Source organism: Tympanuchus pallidicinctus, unplaced genomic scaffold (assembly GCF_026119805.1).
Source record: "Tympanuchus pallidicinctus isolate F22 unplaced genomic scaffold, pur_lepc_1.0 scaffold5, whole genome shotgun sequence".
Classification (NCBI taxonomy): domain Eukaryota; kingdom Metazoa; phylum Chordata; class Aves; order Galliformes; family Phasianidae; genus Tympanuchus; species Tympanuchus pallidicinctus.
In genome coordinates this window covers 18,260,583-18,274,510 of record NW_026294769.1, presented here as the reverse complement: position 1 = coordinate 18,274,510, position 13,928 = coordinate 18,260,583, and the positions used below count along the sequence as shown (strand labels likewise).

At 41.4% G+C, this 13,928-nt stretch overlaps 1 long non-coding RNA gene across 1 annotated transcript in view; it reads left to right on the top strand.

The window, feature by feature from the left end:
* Positions 1 to 13,279, top strand: part of LOC128091171 (uncharacterized) — a 60,316-nt gene extending 47,037 nt beyond the window's left edge. The window contains exon 4 of the long non-coding RNA XR_008211277.1: positions 10,690 to 13,279. This is a non-coding gene — a long non-coding RNA (uncharacterized LOC128091171). The remainder of the gene's footprint in view (positions 1 to 10,689) is intronic.
* Positions 13,280 to 13,928: the final 649 nt, after the last annotated feature.

The window sequence follows — 13,928 nt, the reverse complement described above, 5'->3', positions numbered from 1 at the left end:
TCACAGTCTCAGGGTTTGTAAATTCATCTGTATAGAATGTTGTAAAGATACCACATGGCAAATTAGCACATCTACATTGATAGGCTTGCTTACAGGAATTGCTTGTGACAACAAAGGAACATACTGCTGCACTGGCCCTATTCTTGTGAGATAAAATGAAGCTACAATTTTTACCTACAAGATAAGGCCGGGTGAGAAAACAGTACCAAGTAACAAGGTGGGAATGAAAACTCAATTGGAGGCAAAGGCTTTTCGTGAGATCTTGCAGCGAAGGGAAACACCTATATGCATCTACCCAAATGAAGAAGTCATATTATAAACACTTTCTGCACTCGTTTGCTTTCTGTTTGATGAATAATTAACATGCAGTTAATTAACAGCAACAACAAAAAAAGTATGTTAATGCATTCAGTAGTGAAGTTTTTAGTTTTTAGCTACTCCTATATATTTGAGTAGTCCAATGTGTGCAAAATAACTTATTTTGTAGGAAGAGTACTAGTTGAAAACATCAGCTGTGCTTAAGTACAATGCCTATTTTATGTTATCATTTTGTGATTAGAGAGAACTTGTAGTTGGAGAAAGCGTACTAAGAAAACTCTGTACCCTCCTGCACCAAATGACATGAAAGCAGGCAGAATCCAATTGAAATTCAATTAAAAATGAGATAAAGTAGAAGCATAGACCTCGCTTATATATGGGACTTCCTCCAGCTTTATCCTTTGCATTGTCAAAACTCAAACAGACGGAGCAGAAGGAGTGCATTCAGTTCTGAAACTGGAGCCAGAACAACAAGCAGAAGATCCAGGCAATCTGCTGTGTTCCTCACAAGGAGAATTTACAAATAGTGCGAATGTTTTTAATTGTCCGTCTCTCACAAAAAAGAAAGGAAAATAGCTTAATGGCAACACAAACTTTTAAAGTCAGACACATCTATAAGCATTGTGTTAATACACTGCTTGCAAACAACAGGTGTGAAGATTCAGGCACCAAAACCTATTACGCTATAAAATCATGAGGGGATAAAAAAAGAAAACTGAGAGAAATGCTAGGGTAGATCTTGTGTAAGCAGCCATAGAAGTAGTGACCAATGTGGTATTAAATATTTGCTTAGGAGTTTCTTGTCATCTTTCAGCTTGAGTGTTTCAGCCCTTCTTGTCCACCCTTCTTCCTCATTCCTCCAAGGCAGATCCTACAATTTTACCTGTAGCCTGTGAAAATGTTGTCCATGTGATATGGTACAGACATGTGAACTGCAACTCACATGCACATTTTCACTGTGTGTGTTTCAACAGGAAACTATGAACCTCGATGTCTCTCTAATTAGAAGAGCTAGGACTCTGAAATTTTATGCATAAAATGGATGTCTGAAATCTGACTCAGTAGTCTACACTGCCTATAAAATGTCCTCTCTTCTCTGCTGGCAAACAGTGCAAATTCCCTTCCCTAGTTATAAACTAATTATCCCAATGCAACATTGTCTGCAGCATAGACTTCCACCATTTGCAGATAGAATGGGTTCCGCCACAACGTTCAAAACAATCCTACCTGTAGTCGTAGGCTCTGGGGCATTCCACAGCTTCAGAAATACTAGGTACTAACTGAATTTGGATATGACAATGGCACCTACCAAGGAATGGGGAAACCAGCTTTTACCCTAGCCCCATTCTGGACATTTCTCCACAGCTATGTTCATGTACAACCCATGTGATTTACATATATGCTGTGGCACAGGGCAAAACATATGCAGCTAGTAGACGTGCAACCTTTTGTGCCTAAGTAAATGCATATTGAAAAGAGAACGACTATAACATCTATATATTTAAATGTGAATATTATAATATCATCTTCATAATTATCATTCCCCTTGCTAGTTTCCAAGATGCTCTTGGAGGATCAAAACACAGCTGCTTCCCTACTGAGAATTTTCACACTTGTAGAAGCCCCAGGTTTGTTTCCGTCCCGGCCAACAGACGGCACTGAGCTGCTGGTCTCTGGGCATGGCAGAGTTCTGACTGTTGATTGTTACTTGTGAAAGAAGGCTAAAACTGACAGGCTGTTTGAATACAACTGAGGAGGGGAGAGGAAAAGGACTTCCATCCAAATGATAGTCTTGCAAAGCTCGACTGTTTTCCTTTAAGCCAGCTCTGACAAGTGTTTTTTCCTCTTTTCTACAAGAACATCAGCATTTGATACACCAGTGTGGGCTTAAAGAGAAAATGGATTTTCACCATATGAACTGTATGCATAATTTCCAGATAGGAAATGGCATGTTACTTTATTCATATACATTCTCATTCATTTATTCACATGAAAAAGAGTTCATATTCTCAGCTATGATTGACATAAGGTACGAAGAGGATTTCTTCTGCAAAAAAAGCAAACAAATTACAAGTACCAGGAAGCAATAAGGCTGTTTATTAACACTCTTCTATCTTCACCCTCCTGCCCAACCCATCACCCATGAAGTGGCATTCCAAATCCTTGACATGAAATGATAATATGTAATATCGACCATACGTTCTCTGCCAATCCCATCTGAATCTCCAGTACTGCAAATGTAGTCATCTTCCTACCACAGCAGGAAGTAGCAAACATTCATACTTGTGCATTACCTTTGTTTGGCACTGAAATCCCTGTGAAATAGAATTTTTGCCTTTTAACACAATCTCAGCCTCACAAAATGCAGCTCGAAAAGGATAAAGAAAAGCCTACAGTGCCTGAACAGATTCGAGGCACTTTGCTAGTAAGACTCCTGTTTAATTTGTATGATTACTCTGGTGGTGGAGGTTAACAACCCTGAGCAATGAAAGGAAATCAGACTATGAGCCCACATGTTCAGATATGCATAGATCCAGGCTTTTTATTAATATCCTGGGAGATTATTGGCAATGCCCATAGTAATGCCTATTTTGTTCATTTTGATTTTTATTGTAGCCATCCCAGGAAACAGCAAAACTCACAGATATGCTCCTTGAGCAGAACAGAAGCTACATTTGTGGAATACATTCTTGGTGCAAGTTGTATATCTGAGGCAAAAATATTTATCAATCCTTCTAATTTAGTGACATTGTACCAGATCCTACAACATCTGGAGCTCAACAATTAAGTGTTGATGTTTGAAAAAGAATTATACAGACTGCTAATTGTGACGGTGAAACATAAGGGCAGTTCTCAATTTTTTGCACTGAGGAAGAGCATTGTGCTCATATTATCATAGAATCACAGAATTCCTTGAGTTGGAAGGGACTTTTGAAGGTCTTCTAGTCCAACTCCCCTGCAATGAACAGGGAATTATTCAGGCAAGTTCTGGCCCTGAATGAAACGAGACTGATTTTCATTTCTCCTTGCCTCGGTTTGGGTCAGATATGGAAAGGAGTTTAATAAAATAATTTAGTCAACATAAAATCAAACTGAATGTTGGAAAGAGCCCAAAGTTTATAAGTAACTGTAGGCAACTTCAAAGATTATTGCATAACTGAGCTGTCCTCAGGAGGTGTAAATTCCCTGTCACAGCAAGGCATGGGGTGAAGGAGGGATACCTGATCCCTCAACGTTCAGTAAGTGTAGAGCAATCACAATTCATCTTAGACGACTCGTGACTCAGTGTCACTGTGCCAGAGGGTGGGTGACAGAGAGGGGTTCCTGGGAGAGGGATAGGAGTCGTTTAGCACCCTGTGAAAAGTGCTCAGAGACATAAGAGAGAAGTCTGACTTAGCAAATGTCACGGTGCATATAGAATGACCAGAGGGGAGCCAACCTTCTGCTGGTGGCACAGAGGGCAGGATTCCCTCCTGCCTTTTTTACAGCCGTAGGCACTGAACACTTTTCCTGATCTACCCGTAAGGGAGATTTCCTTTTCTGCAGATACTGCCCTCTTTCCCTTTGTTTTATTGGTTATAAAATAAACAAGAGTAACACGAGTAAAGAGGTATTCACGCTTGCAAGCTTGCAGGAAAGCTCGAGAAGGTCTGTGCCAGTTGGATCATTTTGGTGCAATTGCTCATGGCACTTGTGTGGTACATCTTGAAGAACGAAACTTCCCAAGGGATCTGGAGAGCTAAGATTTAATGGAGGGAATGGTCAGGGCAGAGAGGCCTCTGGACTCCCAAGGTGTGCACAACCAGCAATTTTCCTACAGGTGTTCCAGAGGAAAGGCTCTCAGGAAGCACTCGGTGACTGACAGTACAGATTGTGCCTGCTGCACAGCTCAGCACAGCATGGAAGCAGCCTGGGGTTGGCAATGGCAGCTACAGGGGATTGCACTACACTGTGAGAGACTGAGATTGGGTTTCCTTCCCCCAGAAGATTTTCATTTAATATGAGCAGAATTTTTTTTTAGATGTAAACGTGTGACACTTGGTAGAACTTAATTAAAGCTGGCTAGAAGCCAGGCCATCTTGGTCTGTGGTTGTTTCTTCTTTAGTTAGGTGAGGAGTGAGTAACATTGGGCTGGTTCAGCACTTCTGCTGAGTGCACTGGTATACATGTCAGGTGCTCAGAGAGGTGCCATTTGTGAAAGAGCTCCTGCCAGGGAGCATGAAACAGATCATGAAAAGATTGAGTAACGTGGGGAATCACTGAGCCATTGGGTGTCCAAAGAAATGACACATATTATTTACAATCCCATAAGCATGCTGTCTATTTAGCCACGTGGATGAGACTTGATCTTGCCTTCAGACAGCTTTGAAAGTAAATTTTGGTAACACTGATGTGTAATGTGATATGATACACTATATGATATATGATATGATACATGATATGATACAAGAGCAAGACAACAGAATAGACTTAAGAAGGAAGATGCAGGGAGAAATCAAGAGTCACCTGTGATAAATATATATATATAATATATAATTGCATATCTATGATCTATATATTATTTATAGAGACATACTGAGCTGTTTAGCTTCTTTTCCCAAATGCAGGATTTGTGTTTGTAAATGTTGTTTTCCACTCTTTTCTAGTGACAGAGACACTTATATATGATGAGGGGTCTTTTCAAGCTCTGAGAGCAAAATTCCTGCTTCTGAAGCCAGTGTCCTTACCTGCAGGGCCTTCTGATAGTGATCTCTCATCCAGAAGTTTTAGATTACTGATGCCACCGCTCATGCTCTCAAGGTAGCAATCATAATTAGCCACAAATGTACCTATATTTCAGCAACATCAGAAGTGATTTAAGCCAAATTACCAAAACCAATTAAAACAAATAACTAAGCATACAGAAGAATGCATTCAGCCAAAATGCTCTAGTCGACCAAAGCATCTGTGCACCCAGCTGTTTGGTGCATCAAGCAGATGTGACAAGATGTTCAGATCTGATGTTTATGTATCGGGAGATTTCGGCTGGATGGATTCACGGCTATAACAAATGTCCTCATTTATCTTTGCTTGTTCCTATGCTGTAGACTGTTCCAAGGGTCAGACACGTGGCATTCAGAATCTTCTAATATCTCAGGGATGCTGAAATCAAGTATTTTTGCTGACATGTAAAAAGTCATCTCAAAGAATAAAAGCTTTTGGTGAAATTTTGATTCTTGAAAATGATTTTTTAATTCTTATTGAGAGCGTGCTCAGTGACACAGACCACAATGAAATGATTCCTGGAGGTCTTACATCATTCTTGTTCAGCAAAATTCCCATGAAATGATATAATAATGTGCTTTGACACACGGGATTTTATTGCATGGATCATCTCTTATTTCAGATTTGAATTCAAGCTCTGCTTTTGGAATCGAGTGCTTCCTGAGAATCTCATTCTACCTTCAACCTCTTGTCCCTAGAGGTCCCTGTCTCTTCTGCTTGCAGAGAAGAGCCTGAAAGCATAACCCACACTGAGCTCCAAACACCAGACGGCAAACAGAAACACACATCATTCATTTATTTATTTATTTCAATCTCCTGATTTTTAACACTTAGAGTTGGCAATATTGCAACTGGAATTCGGTTTGAATGAAGACAGAGGGCTGAATGCCAACTCTCTTGCTTGCTCTCTGCAGAAAAGCAATGCCTGGAAATGCCTGGAAACAAGGGGCCTGATTCACAGCTTCCTTCCAGGCAGTTCATACTGCCTTACCCTGCCTGTAAGCCTAGATACAAATGGTCAAGCATATTCCAAATGAGGTCCAAATGCAAGTGATACAAATAGCCTTTCTTTACAACGTGCTTATCTGAGGTCCAAAACTCATACATATATATGATATGTGAAACCTAGATCTATGTTAAATAGGACTATCTCAAAACCCATCTCTAAGCCCTCTGAAAACAGAGTATGCAGAATAATCTTAGGGTGCCTTGTAAGAAATGTTTTTCCATCTCTGTATCTCTTGCAAGCACCACTACAAGTCAAATGGTGCAAGAAAAATGAAAAAAAAAACACACTGCTTATTCTAAGTAGAGTGGCTTCTGTACTCATATGCCTGAGCTATAATTCTTCCATTAAAAAAAAAAAAAAAAAAAAAGCCACCAAACACTGGAATTCATTAGAAAAGGAAAAGCTGGCTCTGCTACTTTCAAAAACTGCAAGATTTCAGTGTATGTAAATGTGTCTACCAATGATTTCTGGTCTGTTGGTGTAGCTACTAACAATTTAATCTGTTCTTTTTGCACGAGAAGTTGATGTACTGTTTTCTTTTTTGATAATAAGAGATCATTTGGGGTATGTGTGAGGGAGAAATCACTTTTCCCACACACCACCTAAATCCTGCCTGTACTCACGTATACCAAGGGTGAATTCACAGGATCACAGAATTGTTAAGGTTGGAAAGATCACTAAGACCATCTGGTCCAGCTATCAGCCCACCCCTACCATGTCCACTCAGTGCACATCCACACGGTTCTTTAGGGACAGTGACTCCGCCAGCTCCCTGGGCCACTGCCTCACCACTCTTCTGGAGAAGAAATTTTTTCTAATATCCAACCTGAGCCTCCTCTGATGCAACTTGAGTCCATTCCCTCCAGTCCTATTAATATCAGAATTGCATATATGCACTGCACCAGCAATATTTCTTCAATTGCTCAAAGAGCACAAGTGCACAGCTTATCTCTCTGCTTTCTGTCCTAGGACTCGGTTTTGGGGTTGTGGTCAGCCATAAATAGAGTTTAAAATTATTACAGAATACATTTCATAGTAAAAGTTAACAACAAACAGTCTTTTTACAACAACGTGACACTGCGACAAGTTTGATCATTGCATGAAGTGGAACCAGTGCCAGAATTTTTGAGTATTGTCTCCTGGCCACTCATGCATTAAGCCACAATATACTCGTGTATAGATTTAGAGCATTCAGGAATCGATGGGAAGAGAAGAAAGGCAGTGCTCTGTCTACTCTAAAGGCTCACGTTTGATTGCAGTGATCTATAAACACCATCCTGGTGCTGCTCTCTGTAACAAATAACATAACCATTCCTGGGATTGCACTTCATACCTCAGAAAAGTCCTTCTTCGCAACTGGGAAATAATTCTGATTTATTTGGATCCGGTGCATTTCCTTGCACAATGAACTCTTGCACCACGACTCACACATGAACAGTGCCCGAGGAGCAGCAGAAGCTGGCCAGCCCTGTTCCTAGGGCCACCTCAACCACTGACTTGTGTTGGCAAGCACACGGTTTCAGCAGCAGAAGCCTATTAGTTCAGCTGCCAGCGTCCTGTGTCACCGAAATACTTTCCATCAAAGGGAAACCTCTGCGAAGCAGCAGAGCACAAGGGCCAGCTGTCAGATTTAACTTTGTAACATTAACCCTTTTCCTGCCCTCCACAGTGGCTCTTCAGATGAAAGAGTCCCTCCTTATCTTTGACAGGTCTCTTCCTGCCGTGGCCTCCTGCAAATATTTCTTGCTGCAGAAAATCATATACTGGCAGCATAATCTGCTACAAGTCAAATTTATCTGTTAGAAACCCGACTGCCATTCATGGCCACAAGGTAAGTCTAGCATTGAAAATTACATTTTTTTTTCTGCTGTGTGCTGGAGAGAGCTGGAAAAATGTCTATGGCAGAGCAGGGAGAGGATGTTAGCTGAGCCCTACAGACTTCATCACACCTACTCCCCTCCCTTGTGGAAAACCAGTGGGAAAAGAGCCATTCATACTGCATAAGCTTGTCAAATCGTGATATGCTCGAGGGAAATATGCTTGGGCACCACAGTGAAAGTGGTGGAGGCAGTACCTTTGTGTAGGAGATGGCCAGAATTGTGCCAGCGCAGCTGAAGCACAGCTATCATTACTTACAACTTGTGGCAGTACACAAAAATTACTCTGCTAATCAGCCGTGGGTGTGATACGCTCGTTCCTTATCAGGATAAGGTAACGGTTGGATTTACCTTGAAATTATAGTTGAGCTCACCTCCGCTCCTGATACATACAGCTGCTGACTGAGTGTCATTTGTGAGCCACGTGCCCATCACATGCCTGTGGCATGACAAAGGGAAGGCAGGCTCTGCCCCCGAAAGGATGTTTATGTATGTTCTTTCTTGAACAAGTTTAGACAGCACGTGGCAGGGGATATCAGAGCCGTATCACAAGGGACGCCACTGTCAGAGGACCTGGCGTTGTAACAACCAAATGAGATGGTGATTCCCCTTCTAGGTGACAGTCACCAGGTCTCCTTGCTGCTGTGCCACCGTGCTCACATGAGGTCACACGGGGTCCATGCTGACCCATAGCGACCCTTGGTCTGCGATGTGCTTCATTGCTAATAGAAGCATGTGCTTCATAGGCCTAATAGAAGAAGCCAGAATCAAAGGGGGCTGGAAAACATGAGTGTTTTAGAGGACAGCTTATAGTCAGAGATACACAGTTAGGTCTTTTCTTGGTCACGCTTCCCTTTCACTGGCTTTTAGTTTCACTTTGCAGTTTCTAAACCATTGAAAAAATCCAGTGGTAAAAGCATGGTTTCACATGGAAAGAATCCCAGGTAGTGTAACATCACCACAATGACATGTTTTTAAATAAAAGCATCTAGCGACAAGTATCTACATTCATTCACTCAATTCATTCATTCACCCAGTTGATGAAAGGACTCGTCTATAGAACATTAAGTGTGTGCCACTTTCAGTGGTTTGCTCAACAGTTCCCTGAGCCTCAGGGTCAGTTCTGCTGCCCAGCACACATGTGAAAACAGTGGCTTTGATTTTAAAGCCCTGACCTCACTTTTCAGTTGACCAGAAGTTTTTGGGTTGTTTTTTAACAATATTTAGGCACTCACTGCAGTGAGGGGAAAAAAAAAAACCACAAAAAAAACAGCGTGGAAAAATCCATCAGGAAAAATCTACATGAAAATGTGAAGACTAGATTCTGTTGTGATCAGCATGCAGAAATTTTGGGTTGTATGAAGCTTTTTCAGCCTCTTGTGTGTTGAAATCAATCTGAAAAGGGAATCAGGTAAGAGTAGGCAGTACAGAGAAAGGTTTAAAAAACCTCACAGATGTGTAAGCTTTGTTTGTAATGGTTGTAATGTTTGAAACTTAAATAAAACCCATTTCCAGGACATCCAATTTCAGCTTTCTTCCCTAACTTGCCTTCCTCTGCAACTTCTCTGTTCAGCATGCTAGCAGCAAAGCATTAAAGGATTGCTGCACAACTTTACCCCTATCTAGGAATTTACTGTCCTGTGTAGACAAGAGATATGGCTGTGCATGCAGGGAATAAGCTATTCCCTACAAAAGCATGTGGGGCTCTCAAAATCCAAGGCACATGATGATGGGAATATCAAATGAATCAAGCATCCTGAGTCAGCATACTGAACAAAGTGCCTCTAACCTCTGCAAAGGGCAATTCCCTCAGGTCGAGCTGAGGTCACTGGAGCAATGCAGGGAAACCCGTGCAGAAAATCCTGTGTATGGGCCCCAGCTTGCAGGCTTGATTTATGGATGCAGCGCCGTATTTTGCAGCATTTTCAGGGGACTCTTACATTGAAAATTGGAGCTAATTATCTGAAAACAACATCTGTTGCATTCAAGTTCCAAAGTGTGCACCTATTAGCAAGACGGATCAGAGAAGCACTGATTATTTGTACATCGTTTATTTAAACTGCCTGGGAGCAGCGCTGGAATCGTAATAATTTCCCACTCCCTGCGTCCCTCATCTCGCACCAAGAACCCCTGGCTGCTCCAGGGAACACAGGGATAATTAAATGTCTCCCAAATACCTCCGCCTTTAACAAATGCAGCGGGACTCTGCAGACAGCTTTGCAACCAGACCACGAGGTAAAGATGCCAGCCCTTAAAAAGCAGGTTTGCCAAATATACCGCCGGGCTGCTTTCCTCTGCTTATCCATGTTTCTGCTGTTGTACAAAAGAGCTTTCAAGATCTGGCCCAAAGACACATTCTCATTCTTTCTTCCCGTAAAAAAAAAGCAGACCTGGCACAGGCACAGTAAATAAAAATAACAAGCATATGATGCCCAAGATGCATGTGAACATTAAGTGACGTTGGCAGCCCCCGCAAATAGAACTCTGGTTAAAAATAGCCTTTGTCTAAATGTGGAAAGTGAGTAAATATAGTAGCAGTTTCAGCTTACTATAGAGGCTTACAGGCACCAAGTAACAGTGCTTATTATAGAGCATGTGCGTCAGCAAAGGGGAGAAAGGGAGAAAAGAAAGACAAAGCATTCTGCAATTAGTTTCTACAATGAGACATAAATTAATTTCACCTCTTGTTATTTTTCTTGTGGCTTACAAAAACGGACAAAGGAAGGAGCACTCTTGAACTGTAACACTGCTAAAGAGAAAAAGAGCTGGAGCTGAAGAAAAGGGCAAAGCTCGCACCAGAGCCACACGGAGAGCGCTCTGCAGAGAGGACGGCTGCACGCAGTGAGACGTAGGAAGAGGTGACAGATTGTGATCTCAGTCTCTCCAAGACAGACAAATGAGGGATACTGTAACCCGGCTGGAGGAGTGTTTGCTTGCCTTCATTTGTCTGCACATCATCCCATGAGCCAACTTTTGAATTGACTGAAAGAAAGCATCTTCGAGGCTTCCCCCTGCATTACGAGTTGGACTCAGCGATCCTTTTGGGTCCCTTCCAACTCAGGATATTCTCTCATTCTATGTCTGTGCACTCCTGACTTTCAAAGAAATCTCACAATTTTCCAGTGATGGCAGAACTCACTTTGCTGCATCAGAATATCTGCTCTACCCAAGGCTCCTCTGCAATGTAGTCGTGGCTGGGAAAGCTCCTAGACAAAACCTGTGGGATAAGTTGAACCCAAAGAAGAGTACCTGCAGTGGGACACAGCTGTATGTTGAGTAACGTCCTTGGGATCTCCAAACATGATGATGCAGCCAGGGAAACCATCAACATTCTTAGCATTCTGTTTTAGTTGGACTGATGAAAAATAAAGTAACAGTGCCTGGGTTAAGCTTCTGAGCTTCTCAAATCAGAGATGCGGGTGGGAGATGCTTCTTACTTCTTCCAATGTTCAATTCAATTGAGCAAAGTCAAATATTCCAAAGCAAAATAATTAAGTCCTCAAAACACAAAGTCTTTCCCCCATTCACACACGAAAGGATGCTTTCATAGACTCACAGAATATCCTGAGTTGGTATAGACCAATAAGGACCCCTTCCCATAGCGTTCAGTGTATTCTGGTTTTTTCTTCCTTCGGAACAAAAACAATGGAGTGACAATGTCTAACAGAAAAATGAATGTTTCAGAGTGCTAGATGAGATGCAGCATGGCACATAAATTATGGTCGGGTAAGGATCATCAGTAAAGTTGCTTTATTCAAGTGGCATGGTAAACAAATGCTATAAATTCCTAAGTAGAGCCTAAATCAGCTTTTGGCATAGTGCATCACTATAACAAGTTAATTTTCGCTGCTCCAAGGAATAGCCTTATATGGTTCACTTAAGTAATCATGCTAAATGAATGTTTAAGTGAGAACCATTTGCCAAATGTAAAGCAAGAACCATATATAACCTCTTACACAACTACATAACACAGCAATGCTGGCTGGTTTCCAACATTCTGGTTTATGTACGAATTAGATCTGCTGACTCCAACCAACACCTGAGCCAAAAAGGAGCTACCTGAAAATACTAGCACAACTGTTAAGGATTAATAAATAAATTTGCCCTGGTCTGTCCTCCTCACAGCCAGGCAAATGAGATTTTCTTCTCTTTTCCAGTATAGGATAGAATAGTTCCAGCCTTTACTCTCATCTCTTTGCTGAGAAAGAAGAAATAAGAAAGTAATAAGAAAAAAAAAGAGAATATCAGTACGCCAAAAGCTTTTCTGGTTACCCCAAAAGAAATTTGACCTTCCAGTCTGGTGTACCATGCTTCCAGCATCCATGCTGATTCTGTGGTGCTTTTGTCTTACAGCCATTAGGGGCCACACGAAATATACTCAGAGAAACCAATTGCACTGTAATTGGTTGAAGCTTACTACTGACTGCCCCCTGCCCTTGGATCTCCCACCACCTGTAAATGTGGGAAGATAAGCTCATAGGAATAACTGAAAAAGTTCAGGGAGACCTGCCTATGTCTATTAGTCATCATTCATCCTTTGTAGCAAGAAAACCTGCAGTAGATGCAGGCTTACTTCTTCCTAGAGAGTGCTGTTGAGTTCTTGCATTCACAATAAATCTGTTTGGAAGACTGCCCTTAAAGAGTTGCCATGGTGATTATTTTGGTGCTGCAAAGTAGAAGAAGCTAAAGTACTTACTAGCCATTTCCAAAATCTCATCTTTTGGGAGAGGAAAAAAAGAGAGAAATCGCCAGATGGCATTTGTCAGAAATCCGACATTCTGATTATTACTGGAGCTGTTTTTGAAGGAATTCTGGGGTTTGGGGTTTCTGGCCAGAAAAGGGAGAATGGAAGGGCTGAGGGGAAAGAAATGGAAAAACAAAGTCACTATATTTGAAGTCCCTTTAGCTTGCATTATTACAATGGTTTAGGAAGAGTTCTTACAAGAGTAGGACTTAAGTAATGAGAATTTTCAAAAAGTCTCCTTCCTGACCATTTACTTAATACTTAGCATACTGTAAAATGAGGGGAAATTGTTATCTCCTTGTGAAAACATCACCAGCTTCTAAATGGAAATTATAGCTCTCTTTTGCACCTTACCTGTAACGGTAACATCAATGGAACATGAGAGATGTCCCAAAAAATCCAGGTGTCAGTCTTCCTACTCTGAATAGTACCAGTGCAGAAATGGAGCTTATCAAACTAAAACTAGGCTGTGCACTTGCTTTGGCTCTAACCAAGGTGAACTTGGGGTGATTTAGTGAAATTAGTGCACCTTGTCACTTCACTGCAAAAAGAAAATAGAAGAAGGAAAATAGGAAAAGGAAAAAAGAAAAAGGAAAAAAAGGAAAAGAAGGAAAAGGAAAAAAAAGGAAAAAAAAAAGGAAAAAAAGGAAAACAAAAAAAAAAAAGGAAGAGGGAAAAAAAAAAAAACAAGAAGAAAAAAGAAAAGAAAAAAGGAAAAGAAAAAAAGAGAAAAGAAAAAAAAAAAAAAGGAAAAAGAAAAACATTGATTTAGTTACTTAGACATCTATTTGCCAAATTCTCCAGTTAGCCTTGTGTCTGTATCTGGATTTTACTTCAAATTGTGGCATTAAATTAGGGCAGTGCTAGCGTGCCCTAAGACATGGTGTTAGGTATTTGCAGGATATTAAGCAGTGGTGCTGGAATGGGCTGGCTTGTCACGCCAGCACAGCGTGGCACTGTGCAGCCTCCAGCTTGTGTCCGAGGAGCAGGATGGCTGCATTAGGTGCTGGCTGTGTGGCTCTGCAGGCAGACTGCCATGCTGACAGGGCCACAATGCTCCTCAGATCTGGAGCAAGCGCAGGTATTGCTGCCCTGCGTGATTTAGGGAAGCTGCAATGTGTCATACAGCATTCTTCATTCACAAGCCTCTTCTCTCACTCCTTTCAGCTGTCAGTTCTGCTGCGAGGCAATAGCAGCTTCCACTTCTTCACGTACA